At 38.0% G+C, this 27,608-nt stretch overlaps 1 pseudogene; it reads right to left on the bottom strand.

Annotated features, from left to right (window-relative positions):
* Positions 1-27,399, bottom strand: part of LOC136239579 (structural maintenance of chromosomes protein 5-like) — a 52,186-nt pseudogene extending 24,787 nt beyond the window's left edge.
* Positions 27,400-27,608: the final 209 nt, after the last annotated feature.

Below are 27,608 nucleotides of genomic sequence, written 5' to 3' on the forward strand. Positions count from 1 at the left end.
AGCTGAAGTCTCTACAGGGTGATTTGTTTGTAGCTGAACTCTCTACAGGGTGATTTTTTGTAGCTGACCTCTCTTCAGGGTGATTTGTTTCTAGCTGATCACTCTACAGGTTGATTTGTTTGTAGCTGAAATCTCAACAGGGTGTATTGCTTGTAGCTGAACTCCTTACATTGTTTCTAGTTTCTAGATGATCTCTCTACAAGGTGATTTGTTTGTAGTTGATCTCTCTGCACGTTGATTTGTTGTAGCTGAACTCTCTACAGGGTGATTTGTTTCTAGCCGATCTCTCTACAAGTTGATTTGTGTGTAGCTGATCTCTCTGCAAATTGATTTGTTTGTAGTCGATCTCTGTACAGGGTAATTTGTTTGTAGCTGAACTGTCTATAAGGTGATTTGTTTGTAGCTGATCTCTCTGCAGGTTGATTTGTTTTAGCTGAACTCTCTACAGGGTGATTTGTTTCTAGCTTATCTCTCTACAGGTTGATTTGTGTGTAACTGATCTCTCTACAAGCTGATTTGTTTGTACCTGATCTCTCTGCAGGTTGATTTGTTTCTAGCTGATCTCTCTACAAGTTGATTTGTTTGTTGCTGATCACTCTAAAGTTTGATTTGTTTGTAGCTGAACTCTCTGCAAAGTATTTTGTTTGTAGCTGATCTCTCTACAGGGTAATTTGTTTGTAGCTGAACTCTCTGCACATTGACTTGTGTGTAGCTGAATTCTCTAGAGAGTGATTTAATTGTAGGTGAACTCTCTACAGGGTGCATGACTTGTTTATAGCTGAACTCTCTTCAGTGTGACTTGTAATGTTCTGAATCTCTACAGTGATATAATTGTAGCTTAACTCTCCACAGGGTGACTTGCTTCTTGCTGAACTGTCTATAAGATTAACTGTTTGCAGCTGAAGTCCGTACAGAATAACTTGTAATGTAATAGAATTCTATAATGGAGTAAATAAATTAGCAGAATGCTCTATTAGGGGGACTGTTCTATTAGAGTATCTCGATCTCACATTTGCTACACGGAGTTGGCTTTCGAATCATAACTCAGTGGTTTGTAATCCGATTCTTCTGTACTACTGCAAGGACTTTCTATGAAGATTATTCCAGCTATACACCGATTTTCAGCTCATTGCTCTAAGCGGTTTGCCTAGTAGGCGTGAAAACTAATACTTTTTTATTCATAAAAATCGATCGCGTAATTGTGACACAGGTTGGGTTTTGTGTCATATCTCCGTGGTCTTTATCTCGATTCCTTTCAAACCACCAAAAGGCACTCCTACGATGGTTACTCCATCTACATAGCAATTTTCAACTCATTCCATGGAGCGGTTTACCCTGTAGGCGTGACAACAAATCGATCTTGTTTTACGCGAATAATCGGTCATAACTCCTGAACCATTCATCGGATTTGTACCAAATTTGATGCTAGGATTCGCCTTTGGACTCCCTTTCTGTGTGCCAAATTTCAAGGCGATCGGAGTACGCGTTTGCTTGTTATACCAATTTTTGCAAGTGTGCGAAAAGACAAAGAAGAAAAAAAAAACTAAGAAAAAAAAACAAACTTTGGACGCTCATATCTTGGAAATGGCTTGAGTGATTTCCTTCAAATTTGGAATGTAGACTCCCCTAGCTGGCGGGCAACTCTGCAGCAAATTTGGTTTCAATCGGATAAGGTATCACCGAGATACAAAAGTGTGAAAATGACGTTTTCTTTCTTCCTGTCAATATACTTACGGTGTGGCGTGCCGGCTTCTTGGGCCGCACGACACACTATCGTGTGTCTTGATTTGAGGAAACACATATGCCATGTTCAACTTTATTCTAACTACTGAAGAGACAGTCTTAATATTATTGGCTATGCTTGGTTACCCATGGTGGTGTGGCCTCTATTGACAGCTCAGACTATAAGGCACCCACAAATATTTTAATACATGCCCCTGCCAAGATAAGTCCAGATTACTCCACATTTTAATGGCTTGTAGAGATGGCTGGTTGTTTTATGCTGTGCTCTTGGTTCATCTTTTTGCTGTTTCCCCAGGCCCACCACTATGAATGTTTGTTGTATGATTGGTACGCTTTGTGACAACAAAACAGTAATTATCCATGCATTTGGATGGCTTCGCGTAGTGTACTGCTTTTAGACAAGGAAGATAACTACTGTTTCCCGCCCTTGTTAGGGTTTATAATATGGTTTGATCATTGGACTGTGTCCTCAAGATAGTTCAGTTTATCGTATCGGTTTTTAGCAGCAATATCGGCTCCCACCGATATAGTAGAAATGTCTATATCGGCCACTGATACGATATTTATCGGTATATCGGTACACCTCTAAATAATATTATTGTTTGCATAAAAAGACCAATTATTTGTCACACCTACAGGGAAAATAGCTTATGGGAATAACTTACAATATGTCTTTAGTGCTGAAAAGAATAGCAATTTTTACTATTGGAATAGTTGTAAACAAAACGACCGATTATTCGATTATTCTTTAAGAATATGCATTGAAGTCTTTGTTTGGCAGTAAGGTTAAAGTCTGAAAGTTGTTTCTATCTCTTCTAAAATAGTATGAATATACCACTTTGTTCACAATCTCAAGTTCCTGGGTTGGCTTCATTCATCTGATCACAGCTTACTGCAGTGCTAACGAATATTTGAATAGGGAATTAACGATGTCATACTGACCGAATAGTCAAATATCCGAATAATTGTTTCAGCACTAGTCTGTAATATGTACTGTAGATTAACAATCATATATATCTCAAATCATTTGTTGTTTAAAAGAAATTGCAAATACCAACTTGGTGTAAAATTATGGGGTTGAAATACTCTAATAGAACAGCCACCAATAAGTGATAAAGTGAACAAGAATTGTCCGAGGTTCAAAAAGGGACCTCACACCTAATCCTTCACCACTGAACTACTGTTGTCATCTTACTTAAATAAAAGCCCTAGTTTTAATTATACTCAATAAGTAAAGGTCATAATTTTATATATCTACTGTACTACTGGAAAATCTAGAATATTCTGCTCTATTAAAGTACTACAAAAATGTAGTGTTGCCACGATATAGAAAAACTCATATATCACCAAGGCTTATGTCATGATATGAACATATAGCTATCACGATATAGAACTAACTGTAACATTTGCAAAACAAACATATACATACTCTTCATTGTAAGTTAAGTTGGATGTATACCACAAGCAAAATCTACTTTTGTTTATCAGGTTTTAAATACATTTTGCCACTGTTTTCAGTTGAGACAAGTGGCTGGCACTACATAGAAGTCTTAAAACCTCTCAGTTTACTTTGGGGTTGGCTTGTTTACCACACTACACCACATATCAAAAATAGTCCATTGGATTCGGAATCTAATCAAACGGTACAGTAGTACTGCTTAGGTAGGGATCCCCTTGAAAATTTCGCACGCTGCCAAAATTTCCGCCTTTAAAAATCATCCTAGAGACATTTTACGCCACGAAAATTACCTTTATGGAATAGTACTAGTATATAATACAGCATTAAATATAACAAAACACTTACAGGTGGCCGGATATAGAATTGCTTAAAAATCGCCAAAACTTGAATTTTAGTCTGCCTCACTGCCTGCCTGCCTGCCTGACCACAGTCGCAAGGCTAGAGGTCAAACGAAGCAGCACACAGCCACCATTTTACGCCACAATAACAACTCACCAGTGGGATGTTCCTTTTGGGGTTCCGACGACCGTAGGCCTTCTGCACCTTGTCTTTTCAATCAGGCTACTAGTCTTCTTCTTCATTCAACGAATCCATATCAAGGCATTAATTTTTGTGTATAAACACTTTCTTTCAGCAGCCACAGAATTATTTCAGAGCTGCATTTTCAGAAGCGCTTCAGTCCCGGTGAGAAGAGATATACTAGCTAGATATCTGCCTGCAACTCCACGATTGGGATCCGTTCGCGATAGGTTCTTGACCCCGCCCATCAAATAAATATCAGACTAGTAGTGATAGAGTTTGGAGACCACATGCACCTCTTAACAGTCTAGCTATTTACTTATCAGTAAACAAGATGACCTCATCCCAGCCCTTATTGGTCTAACTAGCTGCACACTAGTGATGTGCAATATTAGGATTTTGGCTTCGGTATGATATTGATATGGTAATTGGTAAAATTTTGAAATTTCGATACTTTTCAGTATTTTTTTCTTTTGATTAATTTCATGGGGCAAATGTTTATAATTAGCAGTTATGCTTTATAGAATTTGTGATGAAGGTAATAACAAGCCTTGGAAACTGCTAGACGCTTTTTAAAATGGCTAAACTGTACAGAAATGAGCTTCATTTCTACCGTGATTGCACAATCACATACCAAAAGTTGCAAATTCCCAAAATATTACTCAATAAAATGATGCAAAATGATAGTGATTTTCGTGTACTTTCAAAACGCTAGCAACTTTACATGATGGTACCCACAAAATACGGTCTATTAATAACTCACATACATATAAGGAATACTCCACCTTGTTTTCATGGCTCTAGCTGTAAAGCATATAATCGCCTTTTCACGATTTCTGAAACCGGTTCATCTTTTCTCCCAATGTGTAATGTATTGTGGGATTCAGCGGTACCAAGACTATTGGAATTCACCCTAAACTAATCAGTTTAAATAGAATATATGGTCTGGAAAACCGTATATATGAATTATTCTTTGATATTTCGAATGAATTTAACCAAGAGTTGCTGGGTTAGTATCCGTCTTTTTAGTGTAAAGACGAAATACATGGAGAGTCACTTCAAGAAAGCATCTGCGTGAGTGATTTTGTTTGTAATGGTTGTGTTCTTGATTGTATGAGCCTATATAAACAAAAACTGTGTTTCCCAGTGCTCAGTTTAGTGGGATTGGAGCTTACCATGTCAGCTGAAATGCGGAATTCTGCTAAAATCTGTAAATTTATTTTATTTTACTAGTATTTTTAATTTAAATAATGAAGTAGGGATCTATGCAATAAAAACTAGTAAAACAAGAGATGAATGATCCATGCTATTACAGCATAGCTCGATGGGAAAGTCATTACTTTGGCACTGAACAAAATAATTGTGTTATAGCTAATGTGTCAAAGTAGGGACTTTCCCATCGAGCTATGCTGTAATAGCATGCATCATTCATCTCTTGTTTCACTGGTTTTTTATTGCATAGATCCCTACTTCATTTTTTAATTAACAAGTTTTAAAAAATATAGTTTTTGTTGTAGCACAGCTAGCTACAATGTAACTAGTGACTGTTCTATTAGAATATCTTACATGACTGTTGTATTAGAATATATCTCGAGTCAGCAAGGGGTGCGCAGTACAGTAGAACCTTAGTTATCTGAACCCCTTGGGACCAGGGGTGATCCATAATTCTGAAAAGTCCATATCTCTGAAATTACCTTAAAATAGCATAAAGAACATTTTTTAAATTTCAGTATTATTAACTACCCTAATAGAACAGTCACTACCCTAATACAGCAGTCATTTCCACAGTTCGGTTAACCGAGAATCCGGATAAGTGGGTTCCAGATAACTGAGGTTCCACTGTAGTGATGTGCAATATACCGAAAAAGTATCGACATTGCAATTTTTTTTTTCAATACTGATATCGTATCGAATCTCAATAGTTTTATAACTGATATCAATATTTAACGTATAGTCAATATTTTGCTATAATTTTCAATATACACTGTATGTGAAACACAGAAATCCATGCACAATAAGTTGTTTGAAATGGTGATTTATAAGTGGTTTTTTTTTTTTTGTCATGTGGTTTACATAACAAATTCCAGCAAGGTTTGCCCTATACTTTTGCATTCAACATGCAGTAGATGTCTTGGGCATATACTGAATTAGGGATTAATTGTCCACTAGTATATCTGCAGGTGTAGGCAACCCCCCTCTTTTTTTTCTATGAACTCTAATCAAATTTAAAATTCCTAATATTTCCTTATACTTTTTTGTTTACTTTTTTTGCAACATTATTATAACTGGTGAACCGGTGCATACCACATCAAAAGAAAGGATGGTGCCAGAGTTAATTTTTTGTCTGAACACGCACCCCAGCTATCAATTACTGACTCGAAAATGAAGTGCCATTACGCTTCGCTTTCAGCCTGTTGTACAGTGCTACAAACAAAGAACAGTAGGAAAAAATCAATCCGGTCAGCATGAAAAATACAGACAATTTGTAAGCCCCAACTACTCAAAGTGAAGTGGCTATTATGCAGGCTTCGCTTTCACCTACTGTATGTTCGGTCTGTTACATAGCGTCACAATTGCAGAACAGTACGAGAAGCGTCTCTGCAATCAATCTATATAGTTGCTACAGAAAATACAGAGCTAATAGCCAACACAGCCACAGGGAAGCCACATCGTGCTATCGTGAATCAACACTTTGCATTGTCCGAGGCATTGTCAGCAAAAAGAACTAGAACACAATTTAAAGGAGGACAAAGGCAAGTCCATGATGCATGTGTTGTACATACTGCTGTTGGCGAAAAGGAACATCTTGGGACAAAGTGACATTGAACAGTGAAGAAATCAAGCTCGTATAGCCTTATCCATTGCTGAAATATGCTTGGCTCAGTCAGTCAGTCAGTCAGTCAGTCAGTCAGTCAGTCAGTCAGTCAGTCAGTCAGTCAGTCAGTCAGTCAGTCAGTCAGTCAGTCAGTCAGTCAGTCAGTCAGTCAGTCAGTCAGTCAGTCAGTCAGTCAGTCAGAATAAAATAGAAAATTAAAATTCTATAGAAACTTTTTGGAAGGGTTTGGGATTAGTCTGAGGATGTTTTCGGGCTTGGCTATGCTGCCAAGCTGTCATGAAGGGAAATTGAGACTGGTTTTAGGGTGATATTTTTGGCTGAAAAAGCCCAATTCTCCATGATCCCTACTATCATACTATATACAGGTGGTGAGAAAATTATTGGATGTCAAATGGATGTGGACAGCCAGAAGGCTTTCAGTTTTATATATATAATAATAATTAAATAAGTGATTCATTTATATATGCATGTACATGGAATTAAAGTAGATGAATGTACATGTGCATGTACCTTGGGAAGGTGCTGTTGAAAGAGACTCCTCGTATCCAAAAGTTATCCAAGTAATATCATACTTTAATAGTTTGTCTTGGTTATTTTTGAATGCAGAATATGCATGAGATAATAATGTTCTAGGAATCAACCAGTGATTCTCAACACAACCTGTTGCAATTTTTAAAAGTACAAATGCTGATTTATCAATGCCAAAAATTTTTCCAACACAAGATTTGTGATCTTGAAGATCTTTAAATGTTATTTCATTTAGCGGTTTATCCCATTTTTCTTTGACAACAGAATAAAAATTTTCATCTGCTTTAAAATCTTTAAGTTCAGACAAAATATCAATTAGCCTTTTTCCGTACATTGCTTTTTTGTAGAGATCAACCAGCTTTATGGCTTGATCATTCAAAGATGCTATTTTTTCCATAACTTGAATATTAATCCAGCTCCAGTGAGAGGGATACTGAACCATGATGTTAAAAAACTCCTTCACCGATTTTGCTGCCTCAATTTTTTTTCGGAGTTCATCAGGATATCCAATACCCATCTCAGTATTAGCATTTGTAAAACAAGCAATTTTTATCATCTCAACAGTTATTTTGGCTTCTAGTAAAGCAAGCAATTTACAACTGACACGAGTGAAGGCAACATCAATGTTGCAGTCACTGATATCAAATCCTTCAAGTTTATCCATCTGATCACCTAATATAGCACAATATGTAGTAGATTAAGAACATGATTCATTAACTCATTAAATGATAATCTGTATAGTATTTTTTAAATTATTAATTTAAAAATGAAGTAGGGATCTTTACAATAGAAAGTAGTGAAACAAGAGATGAATGATAATATTACAGCATAGCTCGGCGGGAAAGTCCCTACTTTGGCATTGAGCTAATGTGCCAAAGTAGGGACTTTCCCATCGAGCTATGCTGTAATACCATCATTCATCTCTTGTTCCACTACTTTTTATTGCAAAGATCCCTACTTCATTTTTAAATTAACAATTTTTAAAATACTTTTGTTTGTTTAGTTTTTTGTTGTAGCACAGCTAGCTAGTTATAACTTATTAAAGTATGTACTGTTCCAAAATTGGAAGCATATAGGCCCGTAGTAATGTGCATAGCTTACCTTTGATCATAGTAGCAGTGGCACTCAGATCTATGACCTGTCTCAGTACGATGGTCCGCGTTCTATTCACCCCAGCCGGAAGTTGTTCGAACAAACACAAGGGGTCCCTGACACTATGAAATTTCGTACAACCACACAGAAATTAATTTTGAAATTTGAAATTTTGGTCTGAAATTTGAAACTTTTGGCCTGGATCTTTTCATTAGCGCACGCCTTGCAACTCCATATTCCATGGAATGTGATGAGCTGCTGACAAGTTTTTCTTGAATTCAGTAAAGCTTCATCAGTCACGGATATTATTGTCAACTTTTATAGTGACAAGTTAACTGAACATCTAATACGAAATAGGCGTCCGTAAAAAATAATTATCGTTTTGACGGCATTTCATTACAGCCGCTGGGGCGATTACAGCTGTTCCTTAAGGTTTCAGTTGCATTTCTAAAGGCCTAGGTAAGATTTAGAGTGATGAATAACTGCTGCTATGAAAGATTTATCTCGCAAGTTATGCAAGGTTTATCTTGCAAGTTAAAGAAGTAGTCTTATAGACTGGTTCTGATAATGCTGGAGACAACCACAATAGTGTAACTGCATGCGTGTAACTACATCTTACTGGATCATTCAGGAGTTATTTGTAATGTTATCAGGTATTATTTGAAATTTCAAGCTCAAACCTTGAAATTTTGCAAAAAATTTTAAAATGTCAAATTTCGTATGTGATTTTAACCGTGAGGGACCCCTTGAACGAACAGGCCCTTTCAGTTGTCTGGAGCTTAGTCTCGACTAACAGGATGAAGTAATACAATTTCCACTCGAGTACTATGCAATCACATGAATCACTCGCTGCCGATCTCGCTGTCCAGCACTGAGTGGCTGAGTCAGTGTGTTCAGAGGAACAAGCCGTCAAGTATCAGTCCGTCTTAAGTCTCTTCGTCGATTGCAGTACAGGCGTTGGCAAAAGTCGAAGTGACAACTCAGCAGCCTTTAATGTTTCGCGTGCAACACTTGAAATTATAAGTGCCCGCTCTTTCAGCAGCATAAGCGCTTTCTGAAATTATTTTGTGGTGTCTACAGAAAAGTGTTGATATGGAAAATTAATGCCTTGGTATGGTTTCGATGCTTGAAGAAGACAACCAACCTGATTGAAGATAAAAGGAAAGAAAAGGCGCACAGGGTGTACACTCATCGGAACCCCAAAAGGCACATCCCACTGGTGAGTTTGTTGTTGTGGCATAAAATGGTGACCGTGCGCTGCTTTGTTTGGGATCTAGGCTTGCGACTGTGGTCAGGCAGTGAGTGAGGCAGTGAGTGAGGCAGTGAGACTAAAGTTGGAGTTTTAGGAGATTTTTTTAAAATTGTATATCCGGCCACCTGTAAGTGTTTTGTTGTATTTAATGCTGTTTTATGTATTACTAGCATTGGTACCTGCCCTATGTGCAGGACCATCTCCACATTAAACATTTTAATGCCACGAAGAGGGACTAAGCATTAAACACCAGCACTGCTAATGTAGCTATGTAGGGTACATGGTGATGTCACATTTTTTAAAGAGCATGAGGTTTTCTTATGTCATTAATGATGCAAAACACTAAAGTTTATTGTTTGTGGTTTTGACAGGAATGTAGTTTAATTATTCAGTGCATCTTCCCTACCAGTGACTTCAACGTGCTGTATAGAACAAACGAAACCTTTGCTGCTTTACATGAGAACTAATGCAACAATAATTAATATATTGGGAACCAAGCATAAATATTAGTGTCCTATATTTGCTGTGTAGCATGTATGTCGATAGTGCTTTAAAGTACATGATCCTTATGCAGTACATAATAATTTATAGTGAAGCATGCATGCAAGGCTAGCTAATTAGTTAAACTGCATGTGAGCTAAGGCAATTGTATACAGTATACCCTACATTACATACAGGTTGTGTACACACGGTACAGTTTCAGTTTCTACATTTTGATGTTTACCTTACCGACTGTCATAAAGATAAATGAACTTGAACATAATTTAAAGTCAACACAATTTGCAGTTATAGTTACTGCATGGCAAGCAAAAGTTCAGAACTTGTCCTATGCACTTTCAGTTCTGATGTTGCAGTGACACATATACCTCTTGCCATACAAAAACCCAGTTTTGAAACACCTGCAGTGTAATTGACCAATAAGGTAATGTATGAATCTTTAGAGTGAAAGCATGTAAGCAGGATAGTGAAACAGTTGTGCCAGGTCAGATGCAGTTCCTCGGTGTAAACTATGGATCTGCATGGTTCCAGTATTATCATTTTTCAGATGCACAGTAGTATTTGTTCAATCATGCAAGCTGCCTATTACTACAGCAGTATTGAGGTAAGTCTGAACAAACAGTTTTTCATGTCAGTGCACACCTATGTGCTTAAAACAAAGATGTAGATATTCTGGATACTGGTGAAAGAAGCTTTTACCTACTCTAATACAACACACTGGACCAACACACAGATGGACAAATATGTTGGCAATTAGTCTGCCCTGTCCCAAAAGTGCTATAAGAGTCCCTATTATGTGAGGTAATTCAGTGCCAGTGCTGAAAAATTGATCATAAGAGTTTGTAGATGAAGACTTGCATGGAACAGATAGAGCAAAAAGGTGCATCAAAAAGGTCCCAAAAGTGAAAAAAAAAGTTATGACCTAGGCGGGGATTGAACCCTGGCTGGTTATAATAACTTGGGGTTAAGGGAGGTGCACAAATCGCCACAGTTGTTTATCAGTGGTTTTGACAGGAATGTAGCTCAACTTTTCAGTGATCCTTCCCTACACCAGTGCCTTCATCGCCCTATAAAGAGCGAACAAAAGCACGTATTGATTTGCTACAACAACACTCGAGTTGCCAGATGATGGGCGTTTAATTTCGCTGAAGTCCCGCCTCGATACGTGCTTTGCATGCCAAGATATGATGAGCTAAAAGCCGTGTTTTAAAAAGGTGTTCACAAAAAGGTACTAAGTAGAAAGAAAAAAATCTGTCAACACGTGGATTTGAACCCACGACCTCTTGCACGCTAGTCAGGCGTTCTACCACTTGAACAGTATGTGCTGTGGTTTTCAAAGGAATGTTGCTCAAGTTTTCTCTACACCTTGGCCTTCTACGCGCTGTAGAGACCGAACGGAAGCACGCGTGAACTCGTGATAACAATCTTAGAGTAGGCGGATGATGAGCGCTTCATTATCAGCACAGACTATGTCGATTCGCGCCAAGTCTGGTGAGTAAGCAGCGTGACCGTCAGACAGACAGACAGACAGACATTTTCAGCTTTATATATATATATATATATATATATAAGAATAGATAGAATAGATAGATATGGACTAGTACTATTCCGTAAAGGTGATTTTCGCCACGTAAAATGTCTGTAGGCTGATTTTTAAAGGCGGAAGTTTGGGCGGCGCGCAAAACATTCACCACGATCCCTACTTAACGGTACAACCGTACCGTTTGATAATTGCTTTTCTCAATGTGTGTATATGTGTACTCAGGAGGATTTGCCTACACAAAACCTGCTCTCTAGATGTCCTTTGGTTGGCACAATCATGTTACACTATATTAAAAGGCTCTGCTATAGAGCTGATCTTGTCGGGGTTGAAACTGGGTTAGCATCACTGACCTGAATAGTAATTTGGATGGGACCTGGATCTGATCTGCTTTACGTAATTAAAAGACAGCATGAGCCAAGCCCATATTAACCAAGTCTAAACATATTACCTTCACCTTGTTGCCACTCCTAAGCACTATTTTGGTGCTAGCCTGCTAAAATTACTGGTAGACTCGTTATTGTTGTCTCGCCTCAACTATGCATTGATTGTGTGGAGGCCCCATTGACTCAACATTTACACCAATAAATTAGAAGGCTACAGAATAGAGCAGTACGCCTAGTAAGAAATTTGCATCATATACTCATGAATCCTTATCAGAACACTACCAGCATTTACAATGGCTACGTTTACAGGATTTAATTAGTGTTGTTTTAGTTCACTATAACTAAAACTAAAACCTATTTTAGTAAGCATAAATTACTTTTAGTGTACTAAACTAGAACTAAACTAAAAGTTCTTGGCTAAAGTTTATACTAAAACTAAAAGATATCTTCCTACGTGTACTAAAACTAAACTAAAAGATACTAGCATTTTAAAAAATTGTAAATTTAAAATGAAGTAGGGATCTATGCAACAAAAAGTAGTGAAACAAGAGATGAATGATGGTATTACAGCATAGCTCAGTGGGAAAGTCCCTACTTTGGCATTGAGAAAAATAATTGTTAAGCTAATGTGCCAAAGTAGGGACTTTCCCAATGAGCTATGCTGTAATACCATCATTCATCTCTTGTTTCACTACTTTTTGTTGCATAGATCCCTACTTCATTTTTAAATTTGCAATTTTTAAAAACACTAGTTTTAGTTTTTTGTTGTGTAGCATAGCTAGCTACAATGTAACTTGTGACTGTTCTATTAAATATCATACATGACTGTTGTATTAGAGTGATTGTTGTATTAGAATATATTTCGAGTCAGCCAAGAGGTGTGCGGCCAGCTAGACCAATAAGGGGTGAGGTCATTTTATTTACTGTTAAGTAAACAGCTAGATTGTTAAGAGGTGTGGTCTCTGTACTCTATCGCTATTAGTCCACCTAGATCTTTAATTGACGGGCGTGATGGTGGACCTATCACGAATGGGATCCCAATCGCAAACCATTGCGCATATCTAGTCTTATAGTAGCGCCAGCACTGAAGTACTTCTGAAGTCCAGCTCTGAAATAATTCTGTGGCATCTATATATGTTGCTGAAAGAAAGTGTTGATACGGAAATTACTGCCTTGATACGGTTTTGTTGGATGAAGAAGAAGATAAGCAGCCTGATTGAAGATAAAAGAAGAGACAAGGCGCAGAGGGCCTACACTCGTCGGAACCCCAAAAGGCACATCCTACGGGTGAGTTTGTTATTGTGGTGTAAAATGGTGGCTGTGTGCTGCTTCGTTTGGCCTCTAGCCTTGCAACTATGGTCAGTGAGTGAGGCAGTGAGACTAAAATTCAAGTTTTGGCATGTTTTAAAAATTCTATACCTGGCGGTGTTTTGTTATATTTAATGCTGTTTTATATATTACAAGTACACAGAAAAATTTGGGCTAGAGTAGGGACCATAGCACATCGATAAAAGTACTGAAACAAGCTGGAGTAGTGCATGATACTAAATCACAGTAAACCAATAAGTGTTATATTCCTACTGTGCATTTCCATTGTGGCATCTTGAGCACAGTAGGGATATAACACTTCTCATTGTTTTACTGTGATTTAATATCGTGCACTACTCCAGTTTGTTTCAGTACTTTTTATCAATGTGCTATGGTAGTTGAAAATTCCAAATTTTTCTATGTACTTGTTTGTTAAATTTTTTTGTAAATATTATTTTTATGACTGGTGAACACATGCATACCGCATCTGAAATGGAGCCGCACCCCAGCTATATCAATTATCATCTGAAAAGTGAAGTATCCATTACGCTTCGTTGTCAGCTATGTTCATCCCGTTACACAGCATTTCAGATCTAGAACTGTTCGAAAAGCACCTCTGCAATCCATGCATACCAAAAGAAATGGTGCCGTGCACCCCAGTTATATCAATTATTGACTGAAAAGTGAAGTATCCAATACGCTTTGTTGTCAGCCGTGTTCAACCCGTTACACAGCAGTACGAATCGAGAACTGTTCAAAAAGCACCTCTGCAATCAAAACAGCCACAATGAATAATACGGATGATTTCTGTTACGAAGGGAAGCCATCACATGCTATCGCCAAATCGACACTTTTCACTGTCTGCAAAGATGAATGGGACACAAAGGAGGACACTGGTAAGTCTATGAAGAATGCATTGTACGTACTGTGGTATGCCAAAAGGCACCTCTCAGGCCGAAGCGTCATCGAACAGTGAAACAATCAAGCCTGTAGCCTTAGCCATTATCGAGTTACGCTTGTCTGAAGGCATCAGTCAGTCAGGCAGGCAGTCAGTCAGTAGAAAATTCCATTAAATAAATTATTTTTAAAATTCTGTAGCAACTTGTTGAAGGCGTTTTGGGCCAATCTGAAAGCTTGTTTGGGCTTAGTTTTACCTAACCAATACTGCCTAATCATCGTCAGGGAAAATCGAGGCTGGTTTTGGGTGATGTTATTTCATGGGCCACGCCTACCCCTTTGTGGTCCCTACTATACAGTACTATCATACTGTATGATATGGACTAGTACTATTCCATAAAGGTGATTTTCATCGCATAAAATGTCTCTAGGATAATTTTTAAAGGTAGAATTTTGGGCGGCGTGTGCATTTTCAAGGCGATCCCTACTTAAATGGTACTATTGTACCATTTGATTTTCCTACCTGTACTAAAACTAAACTAAAACCACACAAACTAGCCTATAATTTAGCAAAAATATTTCTTTTCAGCTGCCAGCAATTTTACTTGTAACTATATATTTCAATTATGATTTTGGTCTTTCAATAAGTAAATATACATACTGTAATATGGTACTGATACTAAATACGTAAGTATTGGTAACACTTAGTTCCATGTACTGTGGTTTTAGTTTACTATAACTAAAACTAAAACCTATTTTAGTAAGCATAAATTACTTTCTAATCTAAAATTTACTAAAACTACAAGATTTTTTTCTACCTATACTAAAACTAAACTAAAACTAAACTCGGGACTAAAACAACACTAGGTTTAATCCAGTTTCACTCTGTGTGCAAAATGTTTTGTCAGCACCATCAGTTTAGGGATATTCACTTGGAGCCATGCACCAGTTAAGTTTGGAAATAAACACCAACATTATGATAAGCAGTTCTTTGCAAACCACTTGAACAGGGGTGGATCTAGGATCTCTAAGGGGGGGCTAACTCAAGGTGCTAATCTCTCAAACCTCCCAGAATGCTTTGGCATGCTGGAACTAGGGGGGTCTGGGGGCATGCCCTCCCAGAAAAATGCATATTTCTACCTGTAGATATTTTATTTACTGCCTTTAGATTTAGGTATGGTACTCTGCAGCATTTGTTAATGGAAAGGTTTGGGTAGGTTCGGACAACCAAGCACATGATGCATGTTCTCACAATTGCACAAAAATAGGCGCATGTTAGAATAATAATGTTGAAAGTGGAAAATTTTGAAATTTCAGTGATACAAGATTGAATCTGAGAGCATTTTCAATGGAAATTGTGTAAGTATTGTCATACATAATAACTACACAAGTAGATGAATCAAGCCTTTTAAACAGACTAATGTACTTCATTGTATGTATGTTTCCATAGCAGAACCAACTATTATGTATCTGCTGAATGTTCTATTAGAGTAGTTAGGTGACTGCTCTATTAGAGTATCTCAATCTCCAATGTTGATCCGGGTCCTTGTTGCATAACTTTTAGCATAAATCCAGTGATGATGTCTTGAAAAGAAAGGTGGGTTTATGAGTATCAAATGGTGCGGTCGTACCATTTAAATAGGGATCATGGTGAACGTTTCGCATGCCGCCCAAAATTCTGCCTTTAAAAATCAGCCTACAGACATTTTACACGGCAAAAATCACCTTTACGGAATAGTACTAGTCCATATAATACATAAAACAGCATTAAATACAACAAAACACTTACAGGTTGCCCGATTTAAATTTTTTTTTAAATCGCCCAAAACTCCAACTTTAGCCTCACTCACTGCCTCACTCACTGCCTCACTCACTGCCTCACTCACTACCTCACTCACTGCCTCACTCACTGCCTGACCACAGTCGCAAGCCTAGAACCCAAACGAAGCAGCACACGGTCACCATTTTACGCCACAACAACAAACTCACTGGTGGGATGTGCCTTTTGGGGTTCCGACGAGTGTACGCCCTGTGCACATTGTCTTTCCTTTTATCTTCAATCAGGTTGGTTGTCTTCTTCTTCAAGCATCGAAACCATACCGAGGCGTTAATTTTCCATATCAACACTTTTCTGTAGACACCACAAAATTATTTCAGAAAGCGCTTATGCTGCTGAAAGAGTGGGGCCCTTATAATTTCAAGTGTTGCACGTGAAACGTTAAAGGCTGCTGAGTTGTCACTTCGACTTTTGCCAACGCCTGTACTACAATCGACGAGGAGATTTAAGACGGACTGATACTTGATGGCTTGTTCCTCTGAACACACTGACTCAACCACTCAGTGCCGGATGGCAAGATCGGCAGCGAGTGATTCATGTGATTGGATAGTACTCGAGTAGAAATTGTATTACTTCATCCTGTTAGTCGAGACTAAGCTCCAGACAACTGAAAGGGTCTGTTCGTTCGAACAACTTCCAACCGGGGTGACTAGAACACGGACCATCGTACTGAGACTGGTCATAGATCTGAGTGCCACTGCTACCATGATCAAAGGTAAGCTATGCACGCTACTACGGGCCTATATGCTTCCAATTTTGGCACAGTACGTACTTTAATAAGTTATAACTAGCTAGCTGTGCTACAACAAAAAACTAAACAAACCAGTATTTTAAAAATTGCTAATGAAGTAGGGATCTTTGCAATAAAAAGTAGTGAAACAAGAGATGAATGATGGTATTACAGCATAGCTCGATGGGAAAGTCCCTACTTTGGCACATTAGCTAAAGTAGGGACTTTCCCACCGAGCTATGCTGTAATACCATCATTCATCTCTTGTTTCACTACTTTTTATTGCAAAGATCCCTACTTCACTTTTAAATTAGCAATTTTTAAAATACTAGTTTGTATTATTAGTGATCAGCTTTGTATTATTAGTGATCAGCTAAGACAAAATTTCATTATAATCCTTAGCATATTGATCAAGTAAAGCCTAAAAGTGAAAGGGGGGGGGGGGGGCTTTAACCCCGAAAGCACCCCCCAATCCACCCCTGTTGAGGTATACCCTTTCTTTCTCCCAAAGTTTTTTCCAATTTCAAACGTGTCAGTGGTGGAATAACATTCCTTTCCTCTTTCAGTGATTGTATACCTGGGCATCATTATAGACAATTCTGCAATGATTAATTCTTACATTTATTGGATAAATTAGTTAGCTGTTTTGTTGTACTTGTACTTGTGTACTTATGTATTTTCTGTGTTTTAGCTTTGTATTTTTTTTACTGTATGGGTGTGTGTTTTTAACAGGGTGTGTGCCTGGCTCCTGTAATTGTTTTGGAAAAAGTGTGTGTGTGTGTGTGTGTGTGTGTGTGTTTGTGTGTGTGTGTGTGTGTGTGTGTGTGTGTGTGAGAGAGAGAGAGAGAGAGAGAGAGAGAGAGAGAGAGAAAAGCAGCCTTCATAGGTGAAATGAAGGCTGCACAGAACCAGTATAAACCTTCCTGGTAGAGAAGCTTTTACTGTGAGATGGTTTATTCGTTCAGCTTAAAAAAGATGGCAAAGAAGTTCCTGAAGACGTTATGAATGCTTTTTATAATGCGCTATACAGGCATAAAACAACTGAAAACAATGTATTTGGCTTCGTAGGTTACCGGAAATAATGAATCCCTTCAAAGAGAAAGGGGGCGTGACCCGTACGTATGCAAACAAATATGAAGAGCAGCCTCAAGGGTTTTTCAAAACAATTCGAGTGAAAAACATGATAGATACACTATAAAACAGTTGAGAAGATACTTCTGTGCGTAATTGCAGTTTACAGTGGATTGTTAAAGTTATGCTTCCTTAGTAGTGCATAGCAACATAATTACCGAATTACAAAATAATTCATGAATTACAAAATACTGTAAATTATAGTATTTACAAATCTAATTATCTAGCTGAATTAATAATAGCAATAGCATGAATATAACCTAAATGGTTGATTAATTGCCTAATTAGTCAAAATGGGATAATATTAACTGCATGGGCACCTGGTTTTTAGAAGAATAACATCAACTTGTTTTCCCTCTCCTGTAAGGAAGAACAGCTGTAGCAGATTACAAGGAGGTAAAACAATAAATCAAATCAAATCTTTTCAAGCCAAGTCCTTTTCCTTCAAAAAGGCAGAAACTGCCATTTGAGCTTACCACACCACCCAGAAGACATCTCTTAAAACCAGCTTCGAGTAGTTTGAGTAATGCTGAGGATGAAAACCAACAGTATGGTAGTGTAGCTAGCTATATAGCCACTGCTAGCAATAGTTTTTAGTAGCTTGATTTTGGTGAGTTTGGGACACAAGATTAGCAGCTCTGTGTGTATGTGCTATGCAACTCCTAAATCAAGACATGTCTTTTATACACACTTACATATAATGCTATAAAATGCAAACACATCACTTAATTGCTGAACACGTAAAAAGGGTTTAACTTGAGGATCAAAGGCAAGTTTGAATACAATAAACAGTCACAGAGCTATTAATATTAGACTATGTGCGTAAAAAAGTCCATAATTTTGGATCAGGGTTTTTGTTGAAGGAATGTTTGTAGATTTGACATTGTATACTAGTTAAAGCACCACAGCGAGTGCAATACGGAATATATAGCATAACGGTGTGGTCAAGAGACAAATATAGCACGGGGCAAAGCAAAGTGCTATATTTGACTTGAGACCACACCCAAGTGCTATATTTTCCGTAGTGCATGAGTGTAAGCAGTGTTTTAACTGGTTTAATGTACGAATACAGAGTTGCAATCAAGAAGAAGATAACTGTTAATACAGTTTATCATGAGCCGGAACAGCATGATGGCAGCAAAGAACTCGTGATTAGCCATAGAAGGTTAATTTGTAGCCATTAACGTCAAGTTATCACATGATTTTGTCACAGTGTGATCTGTCAGATCCAGAATTCACTTAGTAGTGGGGCAATAGGATGAGGAGAACAACTGGGGAAGGTTAGCTATGGTGTATGTGAGTAATACAGCTACCTAATTGTTGTTTGCAAGTGTGGCCATCATTGTGACAAAGTTGAAGGCATCAATATGAAGCAGCCACTGAAGAAGTTGCTGGACCTACAAAGATGGATAGTTTAGTGAACAATTAAGACTGAATGGTATAATTATTCTATATATATATGTAGTGGAATTATAAACATTTGTGTGTGCAGCCATTAATTTGTTGTTAATTGCTATGGTAACATTGTTGACAGCTTTGTTAGTGGGGATGCTTGTGGTCATTCCAGAGTCTTTGTGAGTTGTGTTTATGGTTGTGTCACATTCACACAAAATGTGCTTTATTGCCATACGATGGAAAATATAGCACACTTTGGAATATAAAGCACACTTTTCCCTTTTGAACTTAGATGGTATCATACATTAAAGAATCATACAGTGTGGTTCTAGCCAAAAATATCATTCAAAACCAGCTTCACAATACCTTCCTGGTGCCTTGGAAGTATTGATTAGGTATAACCAAGCCCAAACTTTCCTTCAATACGACCCTAAATCCTTCCAATAGACTTTATTCAATGGAATTTTCTACTGCCCTGATGCCTTCAGACAAGCATAGCTCGATAATGGCTAAGGCTATGGGCTTGATATTGTCACTGATCTATGTTGCTTCAGCCCGACAGGTGCCTTTGGCATACCGAAGTATGTAAAATGCATGCATCATGGACTTATAATTGCCTTTGCCCTCCTTCGTGTCCCATTTCTTTTTGCTGACAGCCAAAGGTGTTGATTCGCAGTAGCATAATGGCTTCCCTACATTTGTAAACAGGAATCATCCGTATTTTCCATGATGATTGGATTGATTGCAGCGGCACCTCTCCTACTGTACTTCATTTGTAATGCTGTGTAGCAGCTGAACATAGTTGAAAGCAAAGTGTAATGGGCACTTCACTTTTGAATCAGTAATTGATAGTTGGGGCAGGCAACTCATTGGTATTTTTCATGGTGACTGGATTACTTGCAGAGGCCCTTCTCCTACTGTTGTTTGCTTGTAGCACTGTATAACAGGCTGAACATAGTTGAAAGTGAAGCATAATGGCTACTTCACTTTTGAGTTAGTAACTAAGTGCATTCAGATGAAAACACTGACTAACTCATGATCAGACACCATTCTTCTTTTGATGAGGTATGCGTGAATTCACCAGTCATAACAATGTTACAAAAAAGTAAACAAGCTGTTTTTGTCATGAATTGCAATGCACAATGGATGCATGTGTGTGCCACACATGTAATGTGTGAGAGCTAAGGTGTCTGTGTATATACTTTGAATTTCAAAGTATTATGTTATGTAGAAATGTAGCACAAGGATCTAGGTGGATTTTGAAGGCAAGTTGCTAAGCAGGTGTCTAATTATCAAGAAAAATGATGTACTTGACAGATCAAAGCATGGTGCATTTCTCTCAACCTACTATTACTTTAGGAACATTTTTAAGGTAACCAATATTACTCAGAAAGTGTTTAACTATTTTGAAGGAACTGGTAAAGACTGTTACAGGTCTTGTGTAGCTTTTATGTATAAAGGCTTAACTTGCGCTTAAGTATACTTTATTTATGATTTGGTATTCTGTTGTAAATCAGTCAGAGTGCGTAGTTATAAATTCATTGCCAGTGCAGTAATTTTCCTAATGGTACAAAAAAGATTACAGAATTCTTGTTATTGTTATTAATTGTTGTGTTGCATTAAAATATTATTAGTTATTGTTTGCTATTGTTAATAATAATTTTTAAGCTGCTACAAAACTATTTTTGATTTAGTTATTGTTTAATTAACAATTACAACACTATTTTGGACCATTGAAATATTCAAGATCTTTTCAGTGGCTGGGCCTAGTAACTTTATGATGCTGTTGAAAAAATTCTGGCTATGCCCCTGCTTGGTCACCACCTTTGATTTCACGACACCCTGGATTTTTGGGGGCAACATCCTTTTTCCATAGTATATTGTGCGATTGGATCTGGGAAAACTGGTCTCCCATCTTGATTTTTCACCAAGAACACAAAGTTACATGAGTAGACTATCAAATTTCCCAATCAAAATCAGCTAGATTTGAGTGGTCTACTTTTCCCAAGCCTAGTGGCAAGCTGAACAAGCAGTCTGGGGCCTTAATGAAGTTGCGGCTAACCTGGAAATGGCTGTACAGCTCTGTGCTATTGAAAAAAGACCTGTGCTGTAAATTTCCTTTCATTTTAGCCAGTTTGAGACCTGAATGATCCATAATTTGGCTCTATGCATTCCTCTTTCATTTTAAAAACAACCTCTCACCCTGATTTGATTTAATTTATTATTTTATACTCACAACAATCAGCACAATGCTGTTCCTCCTTGTTGGAGTGATACAAAAAAACAACAACAAACTAAACATACATGCACATACGTATATAAACACAAATAAGACAATTAATAGTAAAACATTATACAGTAGATTGCATGTTGGTTGTCATGCAGTCGTACAAAAATTCTGAATGGGACTCACGTGAAAACCAACCAATGACAGCTGGCAAGACTTTATAAAATTCTCTGCGAAGTTTCTGATTGGCTGCTTTTCACGTGATATCACCAGCGAAAGAAATTTTGACTGACAACCGTCTTGCAATCTACTGTACCACACACAAACAACACTGAATTACATCGATGACAAGAAATGGCTTTTTGCATGGTCTTTTCCTCCACCCCCTCCACCACCCCAACTGGAGCTCGTCTGATACAGCTAACCATTAAAAACTACTTAAAATGGCAGGACACTAACTGTTGGCTACTTGAACAGGTGGATGCTCTGGAAGGTAAGGAATTGGTGTTCAATTAATGTATGAAAGTTTGGTAAACATAGCTTCAACCATTGGCGAGCTGCAACACTTAAAACTGGCATTTCTCGACACTTTTAAATAGACGATAAAAAAGGCGATAACTAGCTAGTTTTCCCACTTATTACAGTTATACATTGGTAGTATATCAATAAAAAATTATTAATTTAAAAATGAAGTATATAGGGTTGCATGATAGAAAGTAGTGAAGCAAGCGATGATGGTAGCTATGAGGGAAATCCCTACCTGGCATTGTAGCAGTGTGGGAATTTTACATGCCAAAGTAGGGATTTTCCCACATAGCTTGTTTCACTACCTTTTATCACTGGAACCCTACTTCATTTTTAAATTAATAATATTTTAGAGCGTAGTTATAAAATAGACTGCTGCTGTGATTACTGTATTAGAGTATCTCGATCTTGCTGCTATATAAGCTACACAGTAGATTAAGCTGGGGGGGATGGTACAATACCTTGTTTTCTACGGAGCTAGATTGTTGAGGGGTGCGGCCTCAGGAAGAGATGTTGTGAGTGTTCTGATCGTTAAAGGGGTGTGGCTGATTACAATCGTTTTATATTAGATACTACCTGATACTACCAGGATACTACAGTCCGCTAAGTGCCTCAAATAGTTTCGTGGTATCTAAATCTGCACAAAAACAGTCAAGCTGTGAAAAGGGTGCAGCCTTAAAAAGCCTCCAGGGGTTAAAAAAGTTGTGAAATCAAAGGTGGCAGCCAACAAATGGCTGCAATGATGTTAATGTGCGGATATCACTTCTTTTTGTAATTGCAGGCCAGCCTATGGTTAACCTTGATAATTCCTTTTTACTTTTTCCCAGGAGTCATCAAAGACTGCGTGGCTATATGAAGAACTGAAATAAGATGAATTTTGAAGGTATGTATATCCCAATGATAGCTAGGCAGATTTGACTCAAACTAGGAATGGGAGATTCCCTACCCTGAGGAAGCTTCCACTGCAGAAATGGTTCATTATATTATACCGTTCAAGCACTATGGAGCTACGGATATATGAAAACTTTTTAGATTTTTTATTATTATTCCCAGGGTTACCAGCACCCCTTGCCACCACCCTGACATCACAGAACTATATGACACTACTCCTTCTGAAGAGAGACGAGGAGAGCAAGTCTTCTGAAAATACAGCACTGAGCAGCATGACCCATACCACCCCTTAATGTTGAAAATACAAGTGGGGTAAAAGAACCCATCTCAATTTCATTGTTCATACTTCCGTTGCTTCTCACGTTCAAAATGTCGATAAACTACGGTGATGATACTTGGGTACCACGATAACTATTATGAAGGTGCAATAGCCTTAACTTTGACATCAAAAAATGCCTTCAGATGTTTGCTTACCTCCTTGAAGCATAAACGTCTACACGAGCTCCATCCTCATTATTAGCATTTGCATATTGAAGTCTCACCTGTAAAGAGGCTGCAACGGATGCATGAAAACAGCGTTTTCTGGTTCCGTAAAACGAGTATGTCACCCGCCCACACTGACTGTACTTGGCCGCATGACACGGCTATATACTTTCATAATTTTTGTAGAATTTTCTAGATTTTCCATTGTGACTATTGAGTAGATTTTAGCTAGAATTTTCATTCATAAAGTAGAAATAAAATGAGATGATCAGCTGTGATAGCAGCGGCTCAGTGGTTAAGGATTTGGGTGTTCAGTATGGAGGTCCCTAGTTCAAACGCTAGTCAGTAACGTTTTTTCAACATTTTTATGCATCTTTTTTTACCCCATGGTGACTGTTCTATTAGAGTATTTTGACCCGCAGTTTACAGTTGTTTAGTTTTTGCCTTGTAACTCTGTAGCTGTCAATACAATTTCTTTTAAACCACAAAAGGTTTAAGCTACAATGGTTAACCTATACGCATACCAATTTTTAATATAAGTGGTTTACTCTGTAGGTGTGACAACAGTCGGCCTTTTTAAATGCAAATAACCGTCCATAGCTCTATGAATATTAATCAGATTTACACCAAACTTGGTATGTGATTGTGCCGCAATACGTTCTTAAAGTATACCAAAGCTCAAGACAATTGAGCTACACATTTGCATTTTATAATGGTTTTTGTACAGTGTGCGAAAAGAATAATTTAAGCCCCCCACCCGAGCCCCCTAAAAGAAGAAAAAAAACAAACAAAGAAATTAAGCCAAATTTTGAAGGCTTATATTTCATGATTGCGTTAAGCAATCTTGCTCACATTTGGTACAGTATGTGGGGTCCTGAAGGCGGAGGGCATTTGCAGTATAAAAATGATTCCAATTTGAGAAGGGAGCACGGAGCTACGTATGCGTGAAAACTGCATTTTGTTTCTTCCTGTAAATATACTCACAGTGTGGCACGCTGGCTTTCTTGGCCGCATGACACACTACTGTGTGTCTTGATACACTTCTTCAAGATGATACCAAAAATTATAAAATTATTGCCTTCGTATAATTTCCTGGCATGAAGAAGATGACCACTTAATTGGTAATAAAGTGCGGAAGGTATATATTCATCAGAATCACAAAAGGCACATCCCACCTGTGAATTTGTTGTATACACTGCTTCGTTTGGCCTCTAGCCTTATGACTGTGGTCAGGCAGTGAGGCTCCTATAAATGTTTTCTTGTTTTAACACTGTATTTGACATTGAATGGATATTCCATAAAGGTGATTTTCATCGTGTATGATTTTCATCGTGTATGATTTTCATACGATGGCTTTTAGACATAGCACTTTTAGTGGCACGTGTCACCTTAGGGGGAAACCTCACTAAACGGTACTACCATACTGTTTGATATTAGAGGAGCCTATTAGTATACTGCACAGTGTAGTTACCTTTGGAAAGCTCTTGATTTCATCTTTGAATGCTATGTAGTGCTTGTATGTGTGTTGTAAAGGTGGTACTTTCATACAAATGCATGGTCTACAAACTATATGCACATAATAACCACTATCTTACCTACTCCACTACTGCTTGGACCTGCAGCTCCAGAATCCTCTATATAAATAATACACATACATAGTACATCAAAAATTACAAAAGGTTTTGGGCGGGTGATCCTAAACTTCAATCCCAGTCAATATGACAAAAATATACAGTGAATGGATCAACCAGCATATAATTAAAAGCAATTTCATTTTAAGGTAAAGAAACTAAGGAAGTGGATAACTTGCAGTGGTCATAATGATCCTGGGTGTGCTAGTTTTCTAGTTTGAATCCAATGATTCTGTGCACCTTTAATTCTGAATGTAATGAGTGATTGTTCTATTAGGGTATCTAAGTTTCACATTTAAAATTAATGTCCAATTTTGAGGAAGGGTAGCATATATAAGTCGCCATTTATCAAACACATTTCAATAAGTGCTTATACGTCATTCCTTACCACAACAACAAACAGAATTCCGGTTTGAACTATTCAACAGAGCAGCCTTTGGACTCTCTGGGTACCGTTGTAATTAAATCATACCAGCACACTGGGAGTTATGCGCAAAAACAGTAAAGCCTATCATTTACCACTCTTCAAACACCAGTATGTACTATCAAACAGCACTACTTCACTCAATGATCAATTTTCGAACAGTTGGGATGTCCAACTACTGGATAACAACTTGTAACAAAAATTTTACAGAGATTGATTAAATATTCCATTCACAAGTTATTCAGGTTGGACTGAAACCATGGTTACTATAGGCACTACCATTTTGTTCATAACTTGAGACCTGCTGGTCCGACTTACTTAAAACTTGGAATTCAAGGAGAGCAAAACTCTATTGAATGGTCCAACTGGAAGTACGTGCGTTGTTGTGATGAGAAGTTATAGGTGCTTGTTAAAATAATGTAAGTTTGTTTGCTTCGTGCCACTGCATATCCCTAGAGCCTCTGGGGCCCTTTACCAATAAAAACTACAGAAGGAAACTATTGTAAATGTTGTATTGTTGGTCATTACAGCTCAATAGGTCTGTAGTTTACTTTTATTAGTAGCTTGCCTAGTATGACAATACGTATCATTCAATAATAGAATGCAAATTGCATTTTAAACCAGGTGCACACCAACAGCCGGCCAATTAAAGGGCACGCACCTGGTTTACTGAAATTGTTTTCATAAAAACGTGTGTGTGTTTGTGTGCATGTGCGTGTGTGTGTGTGTGTGTGTGTGTGTGTGTGTGTGTGTGTGTGTGTGTGTGTGTGTGTGTGCGTGTGTGTGTGTGTGTACCTATCTATCTACGTACCTATCTATAGAGAGAATTTATGAGAAAAAACAATAAAGACGAACTATAAAACAGTTGAGAAGATACTTCTGTGCGTAATAAGCTGTTGAAAACGTTTTATTCAAAATGGGTTTCCTTAGCAATGCATAGCAACATAATTAGAGAATTATGAAATAATTCACCACTACAAAATCTGAAATTACAAAACTATGCATTATTACAATATATTTCCAGCTATATATCTAGCGCCTGGTTTTTGGAAGTAGCACAACATCAACTTGTCATTCAACACACTGGTGTAGATCCATTTGTCTAAATACCTATCGCTTGCCATTACCCCAAGCACAGGGTATAGGGGGATTATGGGGAATTTGCCCCCAGTACTGGGGTTTTATCTCAATAATTATCCATGTAGTCACGAGTACAGGCTAGCTGGCTGTGTAGGACACACTGAGCCTATACCCCAGTAGCAGCGACTTTTGCCCTTGCAAATTTTCAAATCCCCACCTGGCTATAAGCAAGGAGGTGACACACAGGCACTCACTGTAGGTAGATCTGCGACCGCGGTAAAAGTTTAATTTAAGTCAAAGGTCAAGGCCACCAAAATCGTGCCAAGTCAACAGTAAAGGGTAAAAATTTCCAACCCACAATCAAAAAGTACTGAAATATCACCACTAAGTCACCAGTCAAAGATTGAAAAAGGCTCTTAGTCACAGGTCAAAGTGAAATTTCGGCCAGTCAAGACTTTGACCGCGGTCGCAGATCTACCTACAGTGAGTGCCTGTGTGTCACCCCCTTGTATAAGCCCATACAGCTAGGGGACTAAACATTGATAGGTGCATTAAAGGAGCTTAGCTTAGTTACTCAGTTGTAATATGAAATCCTTTTAACCTTGTGGGGGTAAGAGCTCTCCATGTTGTATCAATGATTCAATGTTACTGGCCGCATCATTCAAGTTAATCCTCCTCAACGCATCTATCACTTTGTCCCAACTAGCAGTACTGCAAGTCTCCAACCATTTATTAAGCATCTTCCTACAACGGGTCTCTATGTCACTGTTTTCTCTTTCGATAATGTTTAGTGATCCCTCATATCTCGGATCTAATAATTCAAGACCAAGGTTATACCAACCGATATTTACTAGGGGTATCACGTGTCGACTCAAATCCTTCATTGCAGGGCGATTTCGACCTGTACAATTAACGACAAGGAATACTAGTACATGGAATATTCAACTAAGCATGAACGTACCGAATATGCCAGCCATCTTCCTACAAAAAAATAATAAAAGCTCGCGGTATAAGCACCCACCGCTGTTATGTAAATATACAATGTAATAACAATGCATTCGCGCCAAATTAAGTTAGCTAATTATTTTTAATTTTTATCACTTCTCGCCATAGGCGGCGGAAAGGGGGGGGCTAGGGGGCTGAAGCCCCCCCTTGGTCTGCTGAGGGGGGACTTAGCCCCCTCAGAATGATATCAC

This window comes from Dysidea avara, chromosome 11 (genome assembly GCF_963678975.1).
Source record: "Dysidea avara chromosome 11, odDysAvar1.4, whole genome shotgun sequence".
Classification (NCBI taxonomy): Eukaryota; Metazoa; Porifera; class Demospongiae; order Dictyoceratida; family Dysideidae; genus Dysidea; species Dysidea avara.